At 40.2% G+C, this 12,178-nt stretch overlaps 1 protein-coding gene across 1 annotated transcript in view; it reads left to right on the top strand.

Annotated features, from left to right (window-relative positions):
- Positions 1-12,178, top strand: part of SPPL3 (signal peptide peptidase like 3) — a 56,276-nt gene that overhangs the window by 19,944 nt on the left and 24,154 nt on the right. The window lies entirely within an intron of this gene.

The following is a 12,178-nucleotide window of genomic DNA, read 5'->3' as shown; positions in this document are numbered from 1 at the left end:
AGTGTTTCCTTTTGCCTGTGGGTTTCTCCCCTTACTGTGTATTTTTCTAGACTAAATAAACTCAGTTCCTATCTCTTCTAGTCATCTTAGAAACTCTTCTCTGCACTCATCCCAGTGACAGGCTAATAATTCTGCTCACATTGAAACTAAATTTATATCCAAGCCTGCCTTCCCCCTCAGCAGTCCTCTCTCCCTTCTGTGCTGGATGGGCTGTGTGTGCTCTTACACCACATGACTCAAAAAAATGAAAATTGAGAGAACACCTCAGGGAAAAAAAAAGTGTCTGTCCAAAGTACTGGCATTAATAGGTTCACTAGTATGGGGAAATCATAATGCTGATATTGTAAAACTGTAACTGACTTTTGTAGTGAATCATGTGCAGTTTAATCAAGGTAATTGCATTCGATCTGTTGATGTGTGTTTAGTGCCATGCTAACAATTGAAGCTCAAGTTCTGTTTGCTGCTTCATAATAGCCTGAGTCACCCCGTCCTTGGCACAGGTACCTGCTCTGCTTGGCTGTGTTTGTGTGTAGTCTCATCTTGGTGCTTTATGCTCAGAAATTTTCTTCCTTGAATAAACACACATTTGCTTGTTTGGGTTGTCCTTCTTTGCTAAATAAAATAGTAATTTCTTCCCATTGATTAAGAGACTTAGTGGAGTGTGTCCTGTGCTTGAAGGTGTGAGTTGCATCAGAACAGGAGGAAATTCCCAGTTTTAAACTTAATTTCCCCCTTTGTACTGCCTCAGCTGTAACTGAACTAAGCATGGGTATTGTGGTGTGTTCAAATAGGCCTTTGTGCATTCTCTCTGGGTGGGATCCATTCAGCAGTGAAAAGCTGCTCTTTGACATATTGATAGTGTAGGCCCTAATTTATTTCCTGTTTAAAGGACTTTAGTATTTGTAAAGAAGTTACCTTGCATTTGCTATTCAAAAAGCAAATCATGTTGCTTTTTTATTTTAGAATTTTATTTCTGATTTTGTGACTAGCAGTGCATTATTCTTAAAAAATGAAGTACTGGAACAATGAAATATTATCATTACAATATTACAGGTGTGAGATTTTACTTCAAGCTTTTCATTCTAGCTCCATGGAAGTTTGGGTTTTTTGTTGTTTTGTTGGTTTTTCTTTTTAACCCCTTGGCTTTTCACTTACATACCAAAGTGGTAGGCGTGTTTCAGTCAGTGCTTCTGCTTCAAGGAAGAAAGGAAACATCCCTTACATCTTCTGGATTCACTGCTGGGAGTTCCTTCACTCACTTAAGGTCATTTTTGCCCTGCCAGCACTTTTTTCTTGTATTATCAGGAATCATGATAACACTTTCTGATTTCTACTTCTTGTGCCTTTTGATCATGTTTGTGTGTTTGGAAAATAGACCAGTTCAACTTAGTTTGACTTGTGTGCCTGCCAAAGTCACCTGATACTCTTACAGAGCTTTGGGTCTATTACAGGCCCAAGGGGCTTCTTGGAGTTCCTGACATGAGCAAGTGTAGAGCTGAAGTCTTCCTATCCCTCTTTTCTAAATTTAGAAAAAGTTAAAGTCCAAGTGCCATGGTTTGAAAATACTCAAAAGTAAGGCTATGTCGAATTTTATGAGCTTGTTTTGATGTTCTCTGACTATTTCAGAGAGGTTGGATTTGGTTCTGTTTGTTTATTTTTCCTTAAGTGAAAACATAATTTATTGTGCTTGTAGACAGTGTTACAGAGCACACTGTCAGAGGTGGTACATGAATTGTTTGGCAATAACCTGCACAGTAAATATGAATCTTTAATTGTGAGGCAACGTAGGAGATATTTGCTCACCACTGTCTTCCAGCTCCAGATGGAGCAGCAGCGAGGACTGGGACAAATATTTAACTCCAAATTACAGAAACTCCCATGTTTTATCAGCTTCCAGCACAGGGTGCTCTGAGATGTGTTGGCTGGATGTAGAACTGTGGTGTGGCAGCTGTGTTACCAGCACTGAGTCACGGCAGACATCGCTTGTCAGCATTGGCACTGTGGTGCCAGCAGGGCTTCTGCAGGAGCAGCACCCTGAGCCCTTGGGGGAGCTGGGGCTGGGAGCAGCAGCTCCTGGGCCACTGCAGGGCCTGGGGACTCCTCTGTGGGAGAGCCTGGGACTCCCTCTGCAAGGGAAATATTTTCTGCTATAAACTGGAGGTAGGGAGCATCCTCCTGTTCTGTATGATTATAGTCATTCTAATGCACTTTTCTGTTAAGTGTGGAAATTACAGAGATCAAAACATAGATGGGAGCCTAGGGTGAAGATTCTAGGGAAGTTTTTATTTTTTTTCCTGTGATTAGAATAAGTGCCAGAAAATGAAACCCAGCCCTGAGCAACCTTCTGTGTAATGCAGAGCTTTACCACCAAGTGATTGAAAACTCCAGGTTGCATATATGACTGGGATATAAATTAATACCTTTATCATCCAAAGAGGTCTTAGCCATCAAAATTGCAGAAAACTTTCCTGTGCCAAGGATAACCACTGACATTTCCACATGGCCCTTTGTGAAGCACGATGTTATTTGGATCAAGATTAGGCTGTGTAGCATAAAGCTGTAGACAGCTTGCACAGTGGTACTTTGTAGACTTTAATTATGGTAACCACACCCTTGATTTGCCTTTTTTCCTGATGTAAAAAGGGCTGTTTTTTGAAAATTCATACAGTTGAAAGTGGTAATTTAGATAAAAGAGCTGTTTCAGCAAGTCTTTGGAGTAGGCTAAATATTGGACTGACCTTTGCAGAGTTCACTGGTCTGTTGGAATCTGAACATTTACATAAAGAAATATACTTGTGGCTCTGGCAAGAGGATTGTGTGTAGCAGATCTTGATTTGACCTCCTCTCTTCTCCCTCCTTCCAATCCTCCTCTTGATTATTTGTGGAAGGTGGAAAGAGTTTTCTGTGTTTGAGGAAGGTCTCCCTGTGTGGTCAGTTCTTTCTTGTGGCTAAGCTGCAGCTCTCTGGCTATGTCAGATGTCTCATATATATATTTATGTGCATTGCCATAGTTATATGTTTACCTCTTGTTCTGACATTTGCTTGTTTTAATTTCCCACAAAAACATTGTATTCATACTTCTGTTTGGCACTTTTTATGATACTACAGCACAATTGGAATCTACCCTCTGCAGTAAACTGAAGTCTTTTGTAAGGCAGTAAACTATGAAGGCAGTTAAGGACAATACAGTTTCTTTAATTAGTCAACAGATTGGTTTTTTATTTTTTCTCATCCTCAAACATCTTTTAAACAAGCTGATAGTTTGGCCCTTGCAAATGCAGAATGGCTGCTTCTTGCACCTCACTGAATAAATAATACCCTGTTTGTTGTTGATGCTGGGGTTTATTGTTAGTGCCTCGAGGTGTTGCACTGTGGTGGAGCTGTGCTGCTGGAGCAAAGCTGTCTGCAGTTTACTAGTGAAAACCCAATCTGAAAGGACTGAAATAGCACACAATATTATAAATGTTATCATATATTGCAGCAACTACAGTACTTATGGTCTGTTTTGAAAATTAACCTAATTAAAGCAAGGCTTACTTCTGCATGGGAGGTTGGGTACAGGGAGATAGGAAGGTTAGATTTGTTTAATTTATGTTAGCTCCAGCAAAGCTTGGATTACAGGTGTGTGTATTACACTGTGCTTAATGAGATCTATCTGTAAGCTGTTCCCAAAAGATTTTAGTCCCACCTTGTTCATGGCCACATCTTGACTCCTTTTCTCTTTGTGTCACACCTGCTGGGTGTGCAGCTGCTGGCCTGGATCAAAGCTTCCTTCAAAAAACGGGGCTGTGATGGTTTTTTCTACTTCTTTCTTCTTCTCCTGTCTGTGAATAAGTTTTAGTATCAAAATCCAAGCTAATTTTAGTGGCAAGTATTTGAAAAAGCAGGTTTTGTTTGCAAAACTCTTAATGCCCCTGAAGTCAGAGGTAAGGAAACTGAAGTTGATACAGTTTGCAGTGGAGCCTGTTGGGCTTTCCTTGCCTCAAGCTTTCCATTTTCAAACCAACAGAGGCAAATCCTATCATAAGCTGGAGTCCTTCAGATTTAATTGTCAAGAAGGGATAAAAGTAAGAATAGTTTTAGGAAACAGAAGCAGGGCTGTGCCTTGACCCAGCAGTTTGCTGGGGCTGGTCTGCACTAGGATGCCAGTGCTGTAGAAGTTGCCTGATCTGGTACAGCTCAGTTAAAACAGACATGACACAGTTAAGATATAAAATCAGGTAAAACATTTGCTACTAACAATCTCTGTATCATGATATCAAATGTGTTTTTTCACATATTCTTCTTCAGAATATGTGAAAAAACACATTTGATATCATGATACAGAGATTGTATCTATGAGATTCAATGAGATTTAACTCTTTGAAATTATACTTCTCCTTCAGTGGAGCTCCCCTATTGCAGGCATCATTGTATAGATGTACTTTTCACATTTTCAAAATCCTGGTGATACAACTTCAAAATCTTGCTCCTGGAGAGGATTCCTTGGCTGGTGGTCACATATATTTGGCAGCAAAAGCGTGCTCTGCTTTTCATGGCTGCTTTTTTTCTTTCTTTGAGAAAAAAAGGAGGGAAGGTTTCCAGATTTTTTCATTTGTCAAGTTTAGAGCAAAACTCTCGACCCAGTCTAAATCAACCACCCAACCAACCCTCCTCAATAACATAAAGAATGCCAAAAAGTATTTTGTGTGTGTATTTAGGTAAGAGACAAACATTAGGTATCCAGTGTGGAATAAAAAAAGGCAGTGTTTTCTGTGACAACAATGTCAAACACAATCCTATGATTTTTGGATCTATATTTTAGTTCAGGCTGCTTCATACTCAGCTATGTGTGTCCAGTACAACTGATTTGAAGCTATACTGGTTAATTTTTCTCCATTAACTGCTGATTGCAAATTTTGCTCCCAAATATCCTGTTGACTCTGGTTCCACTGGAGCTCTGGGGGCATATCAGGAGCTGAAAATATTTTTGAGCTATGTCTGCACTATCCTGTGTTGCTTGGGAATAATGCTGCTTTGCATGACTGGAGCATTGTTGTGCTTCCATGCAGGGACTGGAAGTTGTGCTCCCATTCCTGCAAGGAAATGAGTGCACCAAGCAGAATGTGAAATCTGGAAATCTTCCAGTGGCTGTAATTCCAAAAAGCTGTGAAACATGTTATTCTTTGTTCTGTGGCAAACAGTCGGGTGAGCCAAAGGAGTAGCTCGGAGAATGTTTTTAACAGAATTTGGGTTTTTTTTCAAGACTGTGCCTCCTGATGCCTTTCTGGATACTTCAATTTCCTCTCAAAGTGAGCTCAGAGGAGTGTTTGCTCTTAGCAATTTAGTTGGGAGCTTAGAATTTGGTTTTGCAGAGATAATTTAGGAAATCAGCTTTCTGGAAAGAATAGAGGAGGTGCTTGGGATTTAAAATTGTATGGGTAGGAAAAAATATATGTATGGTATTTAATAGTGTGAAAATGTTGTTCTGGGAGCTCTGCCTGGTAAACAGCAGAATTGTTCTCTGGTTACAGTTTGAAATGCCTGCCCAAGCCCTAACAGGCTGTGTAGGAAAGTCTGCTTTTAGTGAGACATTCCATATTACTCTTTCCTCTTTGTTTTGTTTTGTTTCACTTTAGACTTGTTTTATTTTCTGACATAACCCATGTTTCCATGAATTACTCATACTTAGCATGACAATAAGATCTGCATGTGACAATGAGATGAAATTGTAAACTCACTGTAGAAAACAAGCTATTCCTTTAACAGAAGCAAAGCCATAGCAATTTGCTCTCTTTCCTATGAATCACACTAAAGAATAGAAGAGTCCTGAGATATGTTTACAGCTGTGGGTGCCATGACTTCACACTTAAAATTATACCTTTAACTCTTACACTCAGATTTAACTTTGGTTTGGCAGCAAGCCTAATGGAGGCTCTTAAATATGGATATATCTTACACATGTAAGGCAGCTGAAAGAGGCTTTTTAGTCATACCCTTGACCTGGAATCCAGTAAAGGAAAAAAGCAGTATTAGTTTTACCTATGGAGTGAGTCCACCCCCAGCCAAAATGAGTATTTGTGCAATTAGCTGTAATTGATCTTCATGTCCATGGCAGTGCTCTTCTTTCATGTGCCCTAGGACTGTGCTCTGCAGTCCTTGAGTTTGATTTGTGCTCTTAATAAATAATTCTACAGTGGCAGCTCACAAGTGCCAGGTACACGAGCATCAGAAATAAATTGCTCTTAGCAATAAAGTGCCTTAATCACTGAGTTACCACACACTCTTTTTAAGGAATAAAATAGTAGAATGTTTTAAAAGCTTACAAAGCAGGTAGATTCAGGAAAATCTTTTCCTCATGAGTGGCACATTCTTGCATGATCCAAAAAAGCCACAGTCCTTGGGTCAGTGCAGGAGTGTGAGGGTGAATGTTGTTTTCCATGTGGAGGTAATGGCTATAAAAACCTGCTGTGGGGCAGGGGAAGTGCAGGAATACTCTTCAGCTTGCTTCAAGTTTACCAACTGCTATTTCTTGACTTTCTGTTTTTCTGTTGCTAAGACAATCACTGATGGAATAAACACACTAAAAATGCTTTGAAATACATGAAACCCTTGGGAGGAAGGGAGTGGAAATTTACTCCATCCTTGATTTTGACATTGAACACCAGATTTCCAGCAGAAGTTGATTGTTCTGATTTGGTTTAATGTTTTTTTGGGCACTTTTTTTTTTGTGTTTTGTTTTTAATTATATTGGGGACTTTTAAAATTTCCCTTTGAAGGAGTTGCCCATCAGGTGAGAAGGGACCCTCATGCTGAATGTGTGCCCTCAGCAAGTTCTGGGATGAATGCTGAGTACAGAGCAGGGAGGTGCCCTGTCATCACTGTTCCAGTGCTGGGACCTGCCTCTGGGGAAGTTTCTTTTGAAGAGGGTTGGGGTGCATGTTGTGCTGGGTGTGGATTAGTGTCACCTTGTGAGAGACAGGGGACATTTGATTATAAGGGTGGTATTTGAAATGCAAGTGAAAAGTACCACATTGATTGGGTAAATAGTCATGGATTTAATGTGGGCTGAAGAATATTTGAAGTTTTGTGTGGTCACTTCTCAAGCAGCCACATCCTTCAGAAACTGAAATGTGTGAGTGGAAATATCCATTCATGTTTGGATCCACTTTACCCCAGATGTGGATAGTATGAAAAGCTCTCCATGAGTTTTGAAAAGGACTTTTTAAAGGAGAAAAATTGTGGACAGAAATTGTAGCCAGAAAGACTTACATCACATGTCAAGAAAGTCCCTTAATTTTTTACCAATTAGTTTTTTAACAACAGATGAGGTAAGCACCTATCATGAGTGATTGTCTCTCCCCAGAGTAAGATCAGTGAATTAAATTATCTCCTTACATTCCCAGTGTGGATTTGTGGCTCTGTGATGTCTGCAAGTTGTAGATTTGGTCCCATTAAACACAGCAAAACTTTTCTATTTTAATCCATCTGTACTCGAGCCTATCTAGCACGCTCACCATCCTTTTATAGTCTTGTTTTCCTCAATCTTGTGAACTCTTGGATGTTTTGATCACTGATTTAAAAAAATACATGGTGAAATGCAATCTCTCTTCATGTGAGCTTTAGTGAATTTAGTTCATCTGCTGCACTTTCCAAGTCATTGTGATTTATTTGTTGCTCTGTTATTTGCATTCTTGTGTAGGTACAGTAAGTGTGCAGGGAAGGTTTGTCTTGCTGCTGTTACAGCAGCTTTTGTATGAGAATTATTCATGTCCAAGGCCTTGAGTGTCCATTGCTATGGAAACCTCAGGGCACAGGCCTCTCATTGCCCCTTTGGCAGAATTCTTCATTTCTCCTGTACCTGGGAGTCAGGAGTGATATTTACTCATCTATGGGCTGAATTTTTATGATCATACATTTAGTAGGCATCTTGTGCAAACAGGAGTTTTTATTCCAAAAACATAAAACTTCCCTAATATTTTGAGCAATAATTCTGGGGTACTGAAGCTAATGCTGCCACTGAAAAGTCTTTTCTCTTTGATTTTATGGCCAGAGATGTGCTAGATCAAGAGTCTGAATCACTTGAGAAACTTTCCCATTTGTTCTTCATTATTATTCAGGGAGGCAGGCTCCTCAGTCTGGTTTTGTGTGTGGTTTTACAGATGGTTATGCAGAGATGAGATGAAGAAGAAGGGGTGATTGGAAAAGGTGAGAAGTTGTTTTTGTGATGGCTGTGTTGGCTTGTGGTCATTTCAGATTGCCCATGACAGGAGGGGAGTGCTCTGCACTGTCATCTGGAGATCCCTTTGCTTCCTGGTTTGGGTCTTCATTGAACAAATTCAGATTGCAGGTTCTTACTGCTCAGCACAAAGGGCAGAAAGAATCCCCAGACTGGGCCTGAGGTTTCCTGCTGGAGGTTTGGAAGGAAGGAGTTTGTTATCCAGAAACTGCTTGTCTTTTGGTGATAAGGAAGAGCTGAAACATGAAAAGCAGTGCTTATATTGCCTGGGTGATTTTCTCCAGTGGAAATACAAAGAAAAAAAACCCAGAAGGTCCATAATAGGAAAAGAGTAGGCAGATGGCAGAGACCTTGTAGGGTGAATGTCCACAAAGACAGGTGAGCTTGGACCTGGAGGGACAGGGGTAAAGAGCTTGACCTGCAGCTGCTGATTCAGAGACAAGAGCTTCCAAGTGTCTCCAGTGTGGTGCCATTACTGTTGTTGTGGCAGCTTTGATGAGCTGGATACCATCTTCCCTGGCTGGGAATGAAGTGGGTCTCTGTTCCCTTGGGAATACAGAAGTTATTCATTGTTTCCCAGAAGAGAGGAGAGTGCTGCTTGGCACACCAGCTCTCAGATATTTTGCATGGTTTCTGCTGGGGAGTGCTGGTGTGTCCCAGTGGGCACCCCTGGAGCTGTTCTGTAGGTAAAGGTCTATGGAGCACTCTGTGCCAGGCTGGCCAGCCCTGCTGGGATTGTTGTGTGCACAATGCTCTCACTGTCAGGCTCTGGGGCAGACACACAGAATATGGCATGGAACAGTGCTTGCTGTGTCTCTGCCTTGGCATGCCTTAGCAGGCTCTGTGTTCTGAGCCTTGCCCATGAAGCTGCCAGAAATAGATGCCTAATGGCAGAGAATTTATGAAAATTGATCTCAGCCATGTAAAGATGCAGGTTCAGAGTGAGAGCTCAGGTTATAGAAGTCACCTCTCAGCAGCTGGCTGAGAAAATGGTCTGAAGGCACCAGAGTGCTTGGCTTTATTAAGTACTAGGGTGTGATAATTAATTACTTGTTACTTAACTAAGGAAGAATCTGATAGATTTATTAATAGTAATTCTTAAACCAGCTTCCTTACATGGATGTTGAATTTCAGGTGTGGTAGTGCAAGAATCCTGAAAAATGTATTTCCTTGGGAAAACCCATGTTGTCTTTGTATTTTGAGCAGTGTTCTGCACATGTGCTGGGAGTTGTTCTTGTATCATGACACACAGGTGAACTGCACTGCAGTCAGTCTTCAAAAGAGCCTTTAGCATGGCCTTATCCAGTATTCATTTTCAGATTGAGGATGAAGAATAATATCTTCTTTGTAGATTGTCGTGTTGTAAGTACTGAGAATTGCATCTAAAATTGGTATTTAAGCTAAAGGATAACTGTGCACAAGCTTGGTACAGGCATTTTCTGTGCATAAGTTCCCATTACTTGTTCCAAGATTGAAGAGTTTTACAGAAATACCTTGCTAGAAGGAAGCTGGTTTCATTTTTATATGTGCAGTGGAAAGCTGCTTAAATGTGACTGCAGCTTCTGAAAACTGTCATTGGTGTGGGTTCTGGCTTTGGCTGATGCCATTTGAGAGGAACATGGCACTGAGGCTGTTTGGCTGTGAGAGCATTTGAGCTTGCATACTTGAAATATGCCTGTAGGAGAATCCTACAGGATTATGTGCATGTGGAATCTGGCTTGCAGAAGGTTATTTAAATTTCAGTTAAAATTACAAATTGGTTTGCAAGATACTGGCATTTTGAATAATATTAAAATTTGGAAGTAATCTTACCTTTTGATTCTTTCATGTGATAGTCATTTGCTTGTTACCTCTAACCTAGAGTAATGTGTTAGGAAGTATTTGTTTGGGATCAAGGATTTTTAGTCTCTTAAAGAATTGTCCATCCAGTCAGTGGTTAGGATTTTAGGAAGCAGCTCTGGTTTCCAGTCTTGTACAATACCTTAAATAATGTAGGGAAATGTAATGTTTAAAAGATGTGAGGTTTTATTAGAGTGAGATTCACTTTGGCATTGTAAAATTATCCTTCAAGTTTGCTTGTGGGTTCCTTGTGTTGGAAACTTTGGATGGAATGTGGCCGTGCCTGAGCTGCTCCCTTGGTTCAGCCTGCCACACTCTGTGTGCTGTGCCTTGTTTGTCTCCAGCTGCCTGAGGAGGAAGGGAGGTGTGACTGCATCTCCCTGGCCTGTTTGCTGCAATATCAGAATATGGATTTCCCCAGACCCTTATCCTGGTAGCAGCACTGAGCTTTTAGGTTGTCCTGTTACAAGATCTCTCTGGGGGGTGCTCAGGGAACATCTCTGTCTGTGATGAGTTCCCAATTACTCTGTTGCACTTCACTTGTGTAGCATGGAAGGATTTAATTCTCATTCCTGCCTTGCCCACAATCAGCAGGTTGCAGGCCTGAGCACCAGTGCAGGCTGTCAGCAGGGCTGGGATGTGTTAGATCATTGTTTTACACGGGTTTGCATTTCTGCAGTTCCTTCATCCAACCAGAGGGCTCTCAGTTTTAATACAAAACTGATGGATTATGCACAGGGCTGATCCATGCTCCATCTATCATCTCTATTTTATCCTTTTATGAATCTGTTTAGCATTTACACTGTTGTATTGACTGACATTTAAAATTATGACAAAACAGCATTTTAATTATCATAGCTTCCAGTGTTGTCACTGAATGAAGAATTATGTAGAAAACATTGTTCATCTCAAAAATATTTGCTGATTTGTGAAGATAAAATTTTATGAACATAAGTTAATAAAATTCAGTGCATAACCCTGGCCATGTTTAATCCATTCTGAAATTCCATTAATTTTGTTTTTCTCATAAATGTGGAGTTTCTGAATATTTTAATAGACAAGTTCCACTATTTATTCTCAAATCCAAACAATGCAAAGCTTTCCTTTCCCTTTGTGCAAGGCTGGCTGAGGGAATGCTTCCCTCTGAAACCAGAGCTGGAAACAGGACACAAACCCAGTGTGATTGTCCTCAGGCTGTCTCCTCTGGTGAGAGTTCAGCTGTAACCATGGCATGAATGTGCTGTGAACTGTATTGTGTATAACCTGGACATTTGTATGTGCACTGGTTGTAAGTGCTGAGTTATTACATTGCATGTATTTGCAATTCACTATATTGATCTTCATGGATGCTTTTCAGGGCTCTGTTCCACAGCCTGGAACTAAGGGTCATACATACAAAGAAAATGCAATACTTAAAGCTTAAGATTGTCTTTATGTGTGGGCCAACATTATGAGCAAAGAAGATACCTGTTTTTCACTTTTAATGTGGAGATATGTGGAAGTTGTTCATGGTAATTAACCAAAGCAGTTTCTAATTTCTTAAAAGCTTATTGCACAAGTATATAATTCCATCTAGAAGAGGCAGTCTGTATTTCAGTGATGTTTAGTATTGAGTTTCTGTAGTAGAAGATTCACATTTGTGTTTATATATTAAACAAAAGTGTTTTAAATTGTGTGTCTAGTGGTTTGGTAATTATCTCTAAATTGCTTTTGAATTGGGAATGGGATGAGTGTTTCTTTAACTGTCTCGTATCTTCAGTTTTTATTTGCTCAGTGGTACTTAATTTGAAACAATCATGTAATTCAATTATCTTTGTTCCATATCCATAGCCTTGCTGAAATTAGGCTTTTTGGTTGGTTTCAGAAATATTCAGTTATGTCTTTTGTAGGAGAAGACTAATGCAATTATCATAGAGTATTTTTCTTGTTCTTTTCCATTACTTTAGTACAAGTTATGGAAAACCTGTTGGGAGTTGCAGAGTGACTCCCAGAGCCTCTCCCTGCCTGCTGTGCCCCTGCCAGCACAGGGGCCTCTGCTGCATTAACGTTCATATTTCATGCTTTAAACACAGGGTGTTACATTAGGAAGTCAGGCAGATAAAGCTGGGTTTGAAATGTCCA

The sequence above is a fragment of the Agelaius tricolor genome, unplaced genomic scaffold (assembly GCF_023055355.1).
Source record: "Agelaius tricolor isolate 1412-34295 unplaced genomic scaffold, bAgeTri1.0.p SCAF_20, whole genome shotgun sequence".
NCBI lineage: Eukaryota > Metazoa > Chordata > Aves > Passeriformes > Icteridae > Agelaius > Agelaius tricolor.
Note: the sequence above shows the minus strand (reverse complement) of the source record. Positions and strands in the feature narration are given on the sequence as shown.